Here is a 12,089-nt window from a genome sequence, read left to right as displayed (position 1 = left end):
GTACACCACCCACTGCACTTCAATCATCCACCCAACTTTAATTTAATTTTAATTTCTTCCCTTTTATTAATGCAACTCTCAACTGCACTTGCACATATGGCATGCACGCAACGCCCCCGCCCTTCACATAATTTATGAATTTTCAAAAAAAAAAAAAAAAAATTGCTTTGTGAAAGGTAAATAATTTGTTTGAGACAACTTTTAAATGAGTAATTAATACCCATAAGGCTGGGATGAAATCGTAGATAAATTTGATTTTTTCAATCGTAAAAAAGCGATTGTTGTATTAATTTGTATATGTTATAGATTATTATGCTCGTATATATTGAAAACAGAGAGTAGAAACAAGGAAAAGAATGACTGTTACAAAACATTGACATGAATAGTCATAATGTAATATCCATATTAAAATCTTTATAACAATATATATAAATAAATATGAAACTTACAAATTACACACACAAAAAAAAAAAAAAAAAAAAAGGTAACGTGCCCCACGTGATGACTTGGCAATGTCATATACTCATACGTGGTACATCTTCCAGCTATGCAATTAATTAGACATTAAACATATATCATCCTTAGCTACGAAGAAATTATATTCTCCTATATATAGTGCCTGTGATTGTGAAAGCAATATATAATTAATTTAAGCTTGAGATCGATCGATCAGAGTTGAAGATGGTTTGCTTTTGCTTCTTGGTGGACCAGAAGAGGAAGGTGAGGAGAAGTAAGCCGGTGGCGGGTTCGTGTTCCCGGTGCGGCCGTAGCGCCGCCGTTGCCGATATGACAACCGCCACCAGGTTCTGTTACGTCCCATTTTACTACAAGTCTTGGAAGGCCATCGTCTGCACTTTCTGTGGATCCATTCTCAAATCTTACACATGACATCATAAATACTATATATACACAAATCAGATCATCATCAGACCACGTAAGTTAACAATTATATATATTCAACCACTCACTTATTAGCTCATCGCTATCTAACTGTAATGTATTGTACTGTTAAGTGTTTAATATATCAATGCAGAGCTAGCTGGAAGCTAAGTTATATGGTTCTTCAGTTTCTCAGCTCTGTACTTTTGTACGTGATGAATATCTACATGATGTAAATGATATATGATGGAGAATTTTCTATGTACTAATTGTTAATATCAATTTTATGATGGCAATATATTTTAGCTAAACATATATATAGAATTTGGAAATAATTTCATTTCTTTCTCATCTTCAAAGTGAAATTTAATTGTATTCTTCCAGAGATCTTAGAGGTTAAGCAAAAAAGAATGAATTAAGAATCTTGAAGTTAAGTCGAAATAAAAGTTTTGAAGTTCAAAAACTATTCTTGTTTAAATTAGAATTAGAGAGGTTCATGAATAAACTAGTTATTCCTTATTTCAATAAAAATTGGAACTGTCTAGTGTCTACTATATAAACATAAAGGAAGAACCACATCATATGGTGAGCTGATATTCAACATCCAGAGGATACTTATAAGCTTAAAGAATTTTTGGATATTGTCTTGTTAGTCTCAAGTAACAATTTATTTTTAACAATTCTTTTGGATTGAAGACTCTTATATATAGGTGATATAGAAGATATGAGAAATCTTGTATACTCTAAATTCTCGTGGTACTAAGTTATGGTTACAATTATTCCGTAGTATATTAGTATATGAGTTTATAGAATTGAGTAAACTAGTCTTTAAAATTAAAGGAATAAAGATCAAATAGACCACTGAATTATATACGAAATTACAATTGGGTAAGTCTAACTATAAAAAAAAAAAAAAAAAAAAAAAAAAAAACTGCAATTGGATCATTGAACAACACAAAATCATGCACTTAACTCTAAAATGACATGTTTATCTTGTGTTTGCTAATTAATATGATAGTTATATTATTAAAAAAATTAATAATAATAATAATAATTAATAATTAATATTATTAATATTAATAATTAATATTATTATTAATTAATTAATAATTTTAATTTTAATAATTTTAAAAACAAAAACCCACCAAAACACCTACCTGTGTGCCAGTGGAAACAAAGAACCTCTATTTGTCTCCAAGCTGGAGACAAAGAAATGGTCTTCATCTTCAGAGGCGAGGTGCGGGGGTGAATTTTTTGTTTTTATTTAATTTTATTTACTTTATTTAAAATTATTAAAATAAAATTTTAAAAATTACTTTTTAATACGGTAATCACCACATTAACAAATATCAAGTAAACATATTATTTTATATTAGATTAGATGATTTTATGATGTTGTTCAGGGCTACAATTACTTCTTTTTTGAATTGGATGACCTAATTACAATTTCGCATGTAGTTCAGTGATGGTCTATTTAACCATTATTATTCTTTTAATATTTACAAGTGCAAAACTACAGAAACACTTGATGGCTAATAAAATTAACTATCATCAGCAGTGTGGTATTGCTGTATTTATATTTTAAGGTTTCAGATTCCCCTCCAAAGAACCCATTCCTAACAACAATGGAAGCGTAGCACCCAATCAAAACCATCTGCAAACCAGTAGAGAATTGAAGAAGACAGTTGCAGTACTATAAAGAAGGGAAAGTTACAGTAGAAAGGAAAGTTGCACTAAAAGGGAAAGTTGAAAGTCAACTTATTGACCGTGTTTTTTTATTTGAAAGTCAAGTTGAAAGTTGCAGTAGACCGTCTACATTACCAGCGCAATGTCATTAGGAAAACCAGTAAAAAATTCTAGGCCAAAAAAAAAAATTAATGGTTGGTGAATCAAAATAGAATAATTCAATATAATTTATAGTGTAGAATGACATTTTAGTCAAATCTTATCCTATCCTATATATATAAAGATAAATATATCAGGCTCAATTCTTCTGTCCAAGATTTCAAAATATAATTTAGAATTATTATTTTTTTGTTGTACAGTTTATTGCATGAGGTAATATCCTATTTTTTTAGTTACAGGTTTTCAATGTGTGTAATATTGGATTGTAGACATTTTACTTTCACAATCTTTTTGGTATTAGGAAACACAATGGCAAAAGTTAAAGCGGTGTGTAATTGGTTTTGCTTCCCAAAGATTTTGGATTTTACATTTTGAATACAAATCTTGGTATCAATTCCTTTATCTTCTGAAGTTATTAATTGTTTTTTAACTGACATTGACAAGTAATTAATCAGTTGGCACTTACCAATGTGTTAACTTTTACAAGTTACAAACAAAAACATATATTCTAAAAATAATGATTACAATTTTTTAATGAAATCCCACCTTTACATTGAAGCCAAGGAGAGAAAACATTCAAGAAACAAGAGGTAATAACTCATCATTTCTCTTTATTCATTTTAAAGTTCTATTTCATGACAAATTGCATTAAGGGGAGTTTGGTTGGGAGGAAAGGAATTGCAATTCCGTGAAAAAAGAATAAGATATGAATAGTGTAGGATTTCAAATTACATTCTTTGGTATGGAAGAATAAAATTATTGGGGATGAGAAGGAAAAAGTGCTATAAATAAAGACTAAAATATACTTGTGTAATAATAATAATAATAATAATATCAATCAACAAGGATACTTTTGTCATTTCTTTCATTTCCCACAAGCATTGAATTGCAATTCAACAAAAAGAGAGAATTACGGCCCTCCAACCAAACACGGTAATTGAGGCCTTCATTGAATTACAATTCAATTACACCCAAATTACATCCAACCAAATGCCCTGTAATTGTAAACATTTTAAAATATACACTTCTCCATTTTTTTATATTAATGGAGAATTGGATAAATATTTATTTGTATTTCTAATTTATCGGGTGATTATTTGTTTTATACTTGAAATAGTTAAGTGATACATAAAAATTAAAGTTTATAATCACATAGACATTGCCCTCTTGAAAATAAGACTTGTACTTTTCAACTTGATCTTTTGGTATTTGCACATGTATGAAACTCTCTTAAAATTAAGAGAAACAAAAGATTAAAAACGGATAACAACTAATAAAATTTTAAAAATTTACCGTTAAATCATGAAACACACATTCACGGCTTCCAATGACTTTGTTATCTGTTCTTTAAAAAACCAAATAGATACACACCAAACACAACCGGATTGCTTTCGTAGTCTGCTCAGGATGGATTTGAGAACACAAAATGAACTGCCCAGACATGGTGAAAAGTAAGAAGATTGAAAGTATATACGGCAAGGTAGAAGATTGAAAGTGGAAGAAGATCAACAAATCCACTTATACAAATCCACTTATACATGTCTAGGCAATTTGTTTTGTGCTCTCAAACCCATCATGAGCAGACTACAAAAGGCAATCCAATTGCGTTTGGTGCGTACCAATTTGGTTTTTGAAAGAACATATAACAAAGTCATTAGAAGCCGTGAATATGTGTTTCATGATTGAATGGTAAATTTTTAAATTTTTATTAGTTGTTATCCGTTTTTAATCTTCTTTTATTTCTTTTGCTTCTGTTAATTTTAAGAGAGTTTCATACATGTGCAAATACACAAAGATCAAGTTGAAAAGTACAAGTCTTATTTTCAAAAGGGCAGTGTCTATGAGATTAAAAACTTTTTATGTATCACCAACTATTTCAAATATAAAATAAATAAATATTTATCCAAATCTCACTCCATAAATAAAAAAAAAATAAAAAAAAAATGAAAGATGTGCATACTCTAAAATGTTTACATTATATTAATGCAATTCTTCTTGAAATAGAGCTTTAAAATAATATAAAGAGAAAAGATGAATTACTACCTCTGATTTCCTAATTTCTTCCCTCCTTGGCTTCCATGTAAAATTGTAAATCATGTAAATGTGAGATTTCACTGCAGGGCATTAGTATTTATGGAATATTTTCCACTAAAATTTAGATTCAAAAATATTAATCATTATTTTTTAGCATGCTTAGCTTACTTTTATTGTAACTTGTAAAAGTAAACACCTTGGTAAGTGCAACTTATTAGTTACCTATCAATGCCAGTTAAAATGCAATTAATAATTTTAGAAAATAAAGCAACTAAAACCAAAATTCGTATTCAATATGCAAAATCTAAAATCTTTAACCTCTGTCATTGTGTTTCCTAATACCAAAGACATTGGACAGTAAAATCTCTACAACCCAGCCCATATTACACCATTGAAAACCTGCAACTAAAAAACAAGTTATTACCTCATGCAATAAATTGTACAACAAAAAAAAATAATTATTATACCCGTATGCACTTCCAATCTTCTTCTTCGCCATAATTTCTCCTCGAGGATTTCTTTCATTTCTCATTTGTTTTGGTAGAGGGGGAGAGGGGTCAATGAGGCATTGAGACGGGCAATAATATGGACACACATGCTCAGAAAAGCTTATAGAAACCCTTTTTAAAGATTTCAACAACATACCATGCAATACCCCGGCCATTCACACCTGAAATCATCATCATCATAGCAATAAAACTCAAACAAGTAAGTGCATGCCTATTCTTACACTCCTAAATGATAATGTGCTCATATAAACTTTATAAAGAAAAGTTTTCTATCTTCGTGGCTTAGTTACTATTTGTTATGTTCATTGTATTCATTAATCTTATTGAAGCATGGTCAGAATAAAGGAAAATGAGCATGCGAGCATAACTGAGTGGAACATTCAAATACGTGGTGAATATAAAAGAAGCTTTGGGGCGACCTTTGTGAGAATTAAAGCATGTAAATACAAGTGGAATTCTAAGATTTGTGGTTAAAGCTTATATGCAAGTACAAAAAGCACACAACACTTGATGAAATTAAAATAAAATGTTCAAAAAACTTTAAAAAAAAAAACAGATTAAATTTCAAATATTATGAGGAAAAATATTAGGACTTAACAGTACTATATCTCATATTCTTTGAGTAAAAATTCAGCTTTGAGAACACTGTCTACATTGAATATCAAATACAATTACATTAGCATGACTTAACATTTATAGAAATCAAATTTTATATAATACTTAAGGCATATAGAACAGATTGCCTTTATAAAATTTCAAATTTGTTATATTTTTTAGGCAGAAGTGTCAAATAGACTCATCTACTCCTCCGTAGTGCTCAATTTACACCTTCATCTAAAATATGTTGCAATTAGGCACATTAACTTCTTAAAATTATTGAAATAGCATGTTTTACAGGTTTGTGTCCGGTTGCCAGTCAAAATGAATGACATGGAATTTAATGAAAAAAAAAATATAAATTTGTGTTGACACCTCCACCACCGCCTTCATCATTAACACACCCACCATTTGTTGTTATCAGAGCAGCATTTTTTGATCAATTAAGTATACAAAGACTATCGCTATTTTCTTCTTCATCCGTTTTTTGTTCCTGCTATTTCTTTAAAACCAACAAAGACTCACAGTTTTCCATGTTCTTAGCTTCATATTACCAGAAGGGGAAATACATAAAAGAGAAAATATTTTCACATGCAGAGCAATGGTGAAATCTCAAAACGCCACAGTTCCTAAACTAGCAAATTCAGAATCTGAAGAAAACCATTTGACACAAGAAAAACACCCAACCCAGAGATGGGAGATCAGAGAGTTCAAGTTCAGAGAGAGAGAATGGAAGGTGGGATTGGGGAAGAAAGTGGATTTTCTTCAAAAAAATCATTTTTCAGTAGTTGTGAGGCAAAACACCCTCTGCGATGTTCATCGTAGCATCCCTGGAGCGGTGGAGTATGGGGGCATGAGATCGAGATTCGAATTGGAATCGACGCCAGCAGCGACTTCATCATCAACACACCCACCATAATCAACTGCAGCCCCCCACCGCACACGCCGGAATCGATGCCAGCAGCGACGTGAAGAACACCAGGAAGAAATAACACCCCACCGTTAACGTCGTCCGCCCGCCTTCCCATATCCCAGTCGTCGACTCGATGACGGCGGTAGAAGACGAGCTCGATCAACGGCCGCCGCAACGACGGCGACGATGGGAGTAGCGGTTATTAGAGGAATCCTCAGCGGCGACGACAACGGATTTTAAGGATTTGCGACAAACAGAATGAATTGCGAAGCTCCGACGCGTCGGTGGTAGTGATCGATGTTGGAGGATAGGCTGTGATAGACGGAGTTGCAGAAGACATTGAAGCTATCAGATGAGGATGCGGAGGAGTCGAGGAAGACGCTGCACCGAGAAATAAATTAGTAATTCAGATTTGGCCTAATTGTTTTTCTTATTTTTATTATTTTAATGCCATGTAATCAATGACATGTAATTGTAATTGGGCCACGTCATCAAAACCGGATGGTAACCTATTAAAAAGTCTAATCGAACAAAATTGGAGAGTAAGTGTACCTAATTACAACATATTTTAGATGAAGGTGTAAATTGAGCACTACAGAGGAGTAGATGGACCTATTTGACACTTCTGCCTATTTTTTATAAGCTTTTCCATAACATGCTACATTAAAAAAATTACACTTTACATCTGAAAAAAAAAAACAAAAAAAAAAAAACTAGAAATTGGTAGCAGTCTTATATGAACTTGCAAGTGATGACATAAAACCAAAATTTAACATGAAAAATAATGCTAGAAATTGATATCAAAGTGTTTATTACTATAAGCTCTATCAACCATTTAGACCACAAAAAAATATATAGCAATATTAAATATTCTGGAAATAACATTAAATAATAAAAAAAGATGTATATTAAAAAATAATATTCACATATTAATGATTTAGATCTTAGTTTTGATTAGTTAATACTCACACTCACAACATTCACTTCCCTTCAGCAAAACATGTTCGAATTAATTTTTTAAAAATATTTTCTGTAATTTTGTATATGAAAAAAATACAATTTGGTTTATAAATATGGAAAAATGTATAAAACTGGATATTACACTATAGCAAAATGGTTTATTTCATGAACCAATTTACAAATAAGAAATAATATAGATAGAAAATTGAGATTTTATACTTGGTAAGGGGAATAAATCGATAGTCCGACCATGAGGCAGGAGAATTTTAGTGAGAAGTTGCGCAATAATAATGGATTAGGGTTAGTGATTTGCAGATTTTATATTTTCATGTATATAATATAATGGGTTCTAGGGTTAGATATTTGGGTTGAGTTTTGTTTTGTTTTGTTTTGTTTTGTTTTTTTTTTTTTTGGCACAAGTGTCAAATAGACCCACTCGACCGCACGCCGAACAGAGAGACTGGCTTTTGGGACTTTCCGGGGCGAGGTAGAGGGTTACAGAAACGACAACTTTATATTCCTCGCGGAAGGCTAGATATCAAAGAGAGAACTGGGAAAGAATCCACAAAAAGGGAGCCCCCCGAGCGTGCCTTAGTTCCCCTAAAGAGAGTGAGAAGCTTCCCCCGAGGGGAAAGCGAAGCAAGGGGGTAACGAGTGTAAGGCTTCCGTCAACTTTTCCATTGCTTTGGCAACTGCTCTCGCTTCGTGGCTTGCAGCGCCTGCGGCGTTTTCGCCAGACGGTCTTTGCCAGTAGTACCCGAATTCTAAACTAAGTATGATTTGATTGATTAAAAACACCTAACACAACGGGCAAATTTTGGGTGCAATCGCCCGGGAGTTGAGACAATGAAATTTGACTAAAATAGTTTCATTAGCTCCCGAGGTCTACTACTGCGAAGTGCTCAATTCTCACCACGAACTAAATTAAGTGTCAAATAGACCTATATACCCGCTAAATTTGTTCAATTGACATTTTTTACAGGTTGTTAGCAGGTTACCTATCTAATTATTAAAAATAAATTAAGAAATAGAATAACAAATTAAAATTAAAAAAAAAAAGAATATCAGACACCGGTTGTCTGGCGAGGACAACTGGTGGCTGATATTCTTTTTTTTTTTAAATATTATTTTTTAAAATGTTTTATTCTATTTATTTATTTATTTTTAATAATTAAATAGACAACCTACTAGCAACCTGTAAAAAATGTCAATCGAACAAATTTAGCTGGTAGATGGGCCTATTTGACATTTAATTTAGTTCGTGGTGGAAATTAAGCACTTCACAGTAGCAGATGGGTCTATTTACATTTGTGCCTTTTTTTTTTTTTTTGGGCTGAATTTTTACGATAGAGAAAATTTCAATTTTGGTCCATTGACTATTGGAGTTGTGTTAATTGCAACACTTGACTTTCAAAAATGTTAATTTAGTACCGTGACTATGCAATTTCTATCAATTTTGGTCACGCCGGCCAAATCTCACCGGAAAAATTTAATAGGTCAAATAATGATAGTATTTTAGTCATTTTACCCATTTTCTTTCTTCTCCGATGAGCTTCTCCATTTCTGACGACGTTCTTCTCCATTTTCGGCGACGTTCTTCATTCCTCTAAGAAATCAGAGCTCTAAAGCCTTCTTTGCAGATCAATCCCGCCATCGATTTGGCTTTATCTTAGAAATCAGACAAACTGCTATTGCTAAAGACAAACTACACTTAATCTAATACTGGTCAAATTTGGCTTTCATCTTCCTTGCAATATCACCAAGAAAATCATCAGTACTTCTGCACCACTCTGTTAATTGGATGTGAATATCGCATATCTCTGGAAACATATGTCTTAGCAACTCAAAGCTGGAAATCGACGGGGGGCTGATCTGCAAAGAAGGCTTTAGAGCTCTGATTTTTAAGAAGAATGGAGGACGTCGCCGGAAATGGAGAAGAATATCGTCGGAAATGGAGAAGCTTATGGGAGAAGAAAGAAAATGGGTAAAATGACTAAAATACCCTCATTATTTGACCTATTAAATTTTTCCGGTGAGATTTGGTCGGCAATTTGGTCGGCGTGACCAAAATTGATAGAAATTGCATAGCCAAGGTACTAAATTAACATTTTTGAAAATCAAGTATTGCAATTAACACAACTTCAATAGTCAGTGGACCAAAATTGAAATTTTCTCTTTTACGATATGAATGATGACTTTGATTTTGAGGGTTAAATAAATGGGCTGAATAATAGAGCTGATTATTATGTTTAATGAATGAGATGAGTTTGGTCACATAAATGTACACTAATTTGTAACTATTTCTTTTTAATTTTTAAAATTTTATATTTATATAATTTGGAATTTATGTAATTATTTCATCTATTTTTTTACTTTTATATTTATAAAAATTTACAATTTTTAAATTTTATATTTATAATAATTTGCAAAATTTGACACATGTTCGACTTTTTTTATTTTTTTTTATTTTTAAGAAATCAGTATTTAATCATGGTTAATAATTATATATAGATATCTTTTGAGTTAGTAGTTCACATATATTTAGAATTTCAGTATATATCGGAATCTATTTGGATTATAAATATTAATATTTCTGTATGTGCAATTTCCATATATATGTTTATATTGTAAGTACATTTAATTATTTGGAATTATATTTTTCAAATTCTGGATGGTATTGAATAAGAGTTTTTTTTTAATTTTATAATATATATTGATAGTATGTTGCTAAAGAAATAAATATTTTTTGCAATAAATTTTGAGAATAATTGTTTGCTTTTATTATTTTTTATTTATTTTTAAGTCCCATCAACAATAACGTTATTTAAAAATTATGTTGTGCATCGCTGCAATTACAATGTGTGGTTAACTTGGATCACATATGATAACAATTTGAAAGTCAAAGGACTATTGGTCGTCAATTTGAAAGTTTAGAACTAAACATAGCCAAATTAATATACTCAGATGACGACATATGACATTAACTCTTTTTAGTAATTACCCAGATTAAATATCAATTCTTATTTTAATTACAAATATTTATATTTCAATTTTGCAAATTTTCAGGATGGATCATGCAATGGATTTATGAAGTGGTTTGATCCTACAATGTGCCCTAAGTTAAGGAGGATTATACCTAGGTTATTATGGAGAATTAACAAGAATGACGAAGAATTCATCCATGTGACTAATTGAAGGTGGAATTCATTCATGTAAGTGTTCACCATTGAAACCTCGGTCGTCGCCTTCCTGCAATGGGGAGATTAAGTCACCAACGCAAAATACTTTGTGGATGTTTTTTGGACCGGAATCAGACTGTGCAGAGGTGGAATTGAAGACATGATAATTTCAAGAGAAGATATAGAGAACTGCCTTCAAATATAAAAGAGAAAACATGGTGATGAAAGGAAAAGACCATTATACTCATGCTATAAAGGGAAAATAAAATTTTTGATGAAAAATTGACAAAGATTTCACCGGAAGAACCATTTGCGTTAAGAAATTGATACTCGTGGACTAATTATACAAGTTTTGGAAGTTGTGGATCAACATTGTTAGTGTTGCGATACTCATGGGAGCAAAACTACGAAGCTAAAAACTGATGAAAATGAAAAGACCATTATACCCCTACTCTAAAGGGAAGATAATTTTTCCGGTGAAATATTGACGGAGATTTCACCGGAAGGACCATTTGCGCTATGAAATTGATACTCGTGGACCAATTATGCAAGTTTTGAAAGTTGTGGATTAAAATTACTTGTGTTACCATTCTTGTGGGACCACAAGTGCAAAAAAAACCCGGATAAATTTTATTCGCACATAACACGTACTCGTAAAGAAAATACTATTTCTACTCTCAAATTCTACTCCCAACTTTTACTCAATCTCATCAAATTTTGATATTAGATATTTTCTTTGTGACTTAGGACGAAGATAACTAATAATTCATTACTATATCAGGGAGTAAACTGTAAAAGTATGAGTAAAAACAAATAATACATGTACTAGAACTCTACTCATAATTAGTAGAACATATAAAATAGAGTATATAAATAGAATAGAGGGAGTATAATGATGTTGACGGTCACAAGCAGCTCATGGTTGCTGTCGAAGCTCCGTTAAACAATTCCGTCAACCCTGAACCCTCAGTGCACCCCAGAAAGCCGCGTAGAAGCGGGTCCCAGAGATCGCCGATCCAAGAAAAAGCTACTAAATTATTCCTCAATCACACTGGAGAATAAAATATTCCAAACTTTCTTTAATGCAAACCGATAAATATGTATATATATAAACATCAATGATGAGTTGCAGAAGTTTCATTGCATTTTCTGCTAGCATTTCCACTGGCACTG

This window comes from Ipomoea nil, unplaced genomic scaffold (genome assembly GCF_001879475.1).
Source record: "Ipomoea nil cultivar Tokyo-kokei standard unplaced genomic scaffold, Asagao_1.1 scaffold1421, whole genome shotgun sequence".
Taxonomy (NCBI): Eukaryota; Viridiplantae; Streptophyta; class Magnoliopsida; order Solanales; family Convolvulaceae; genus Ipomoea; species Ipomoea nil.
The sequence above is the reverse complement of the archived record's forward strand: the minus strand, read 5'-3'. Positions refer to the sequence as shown.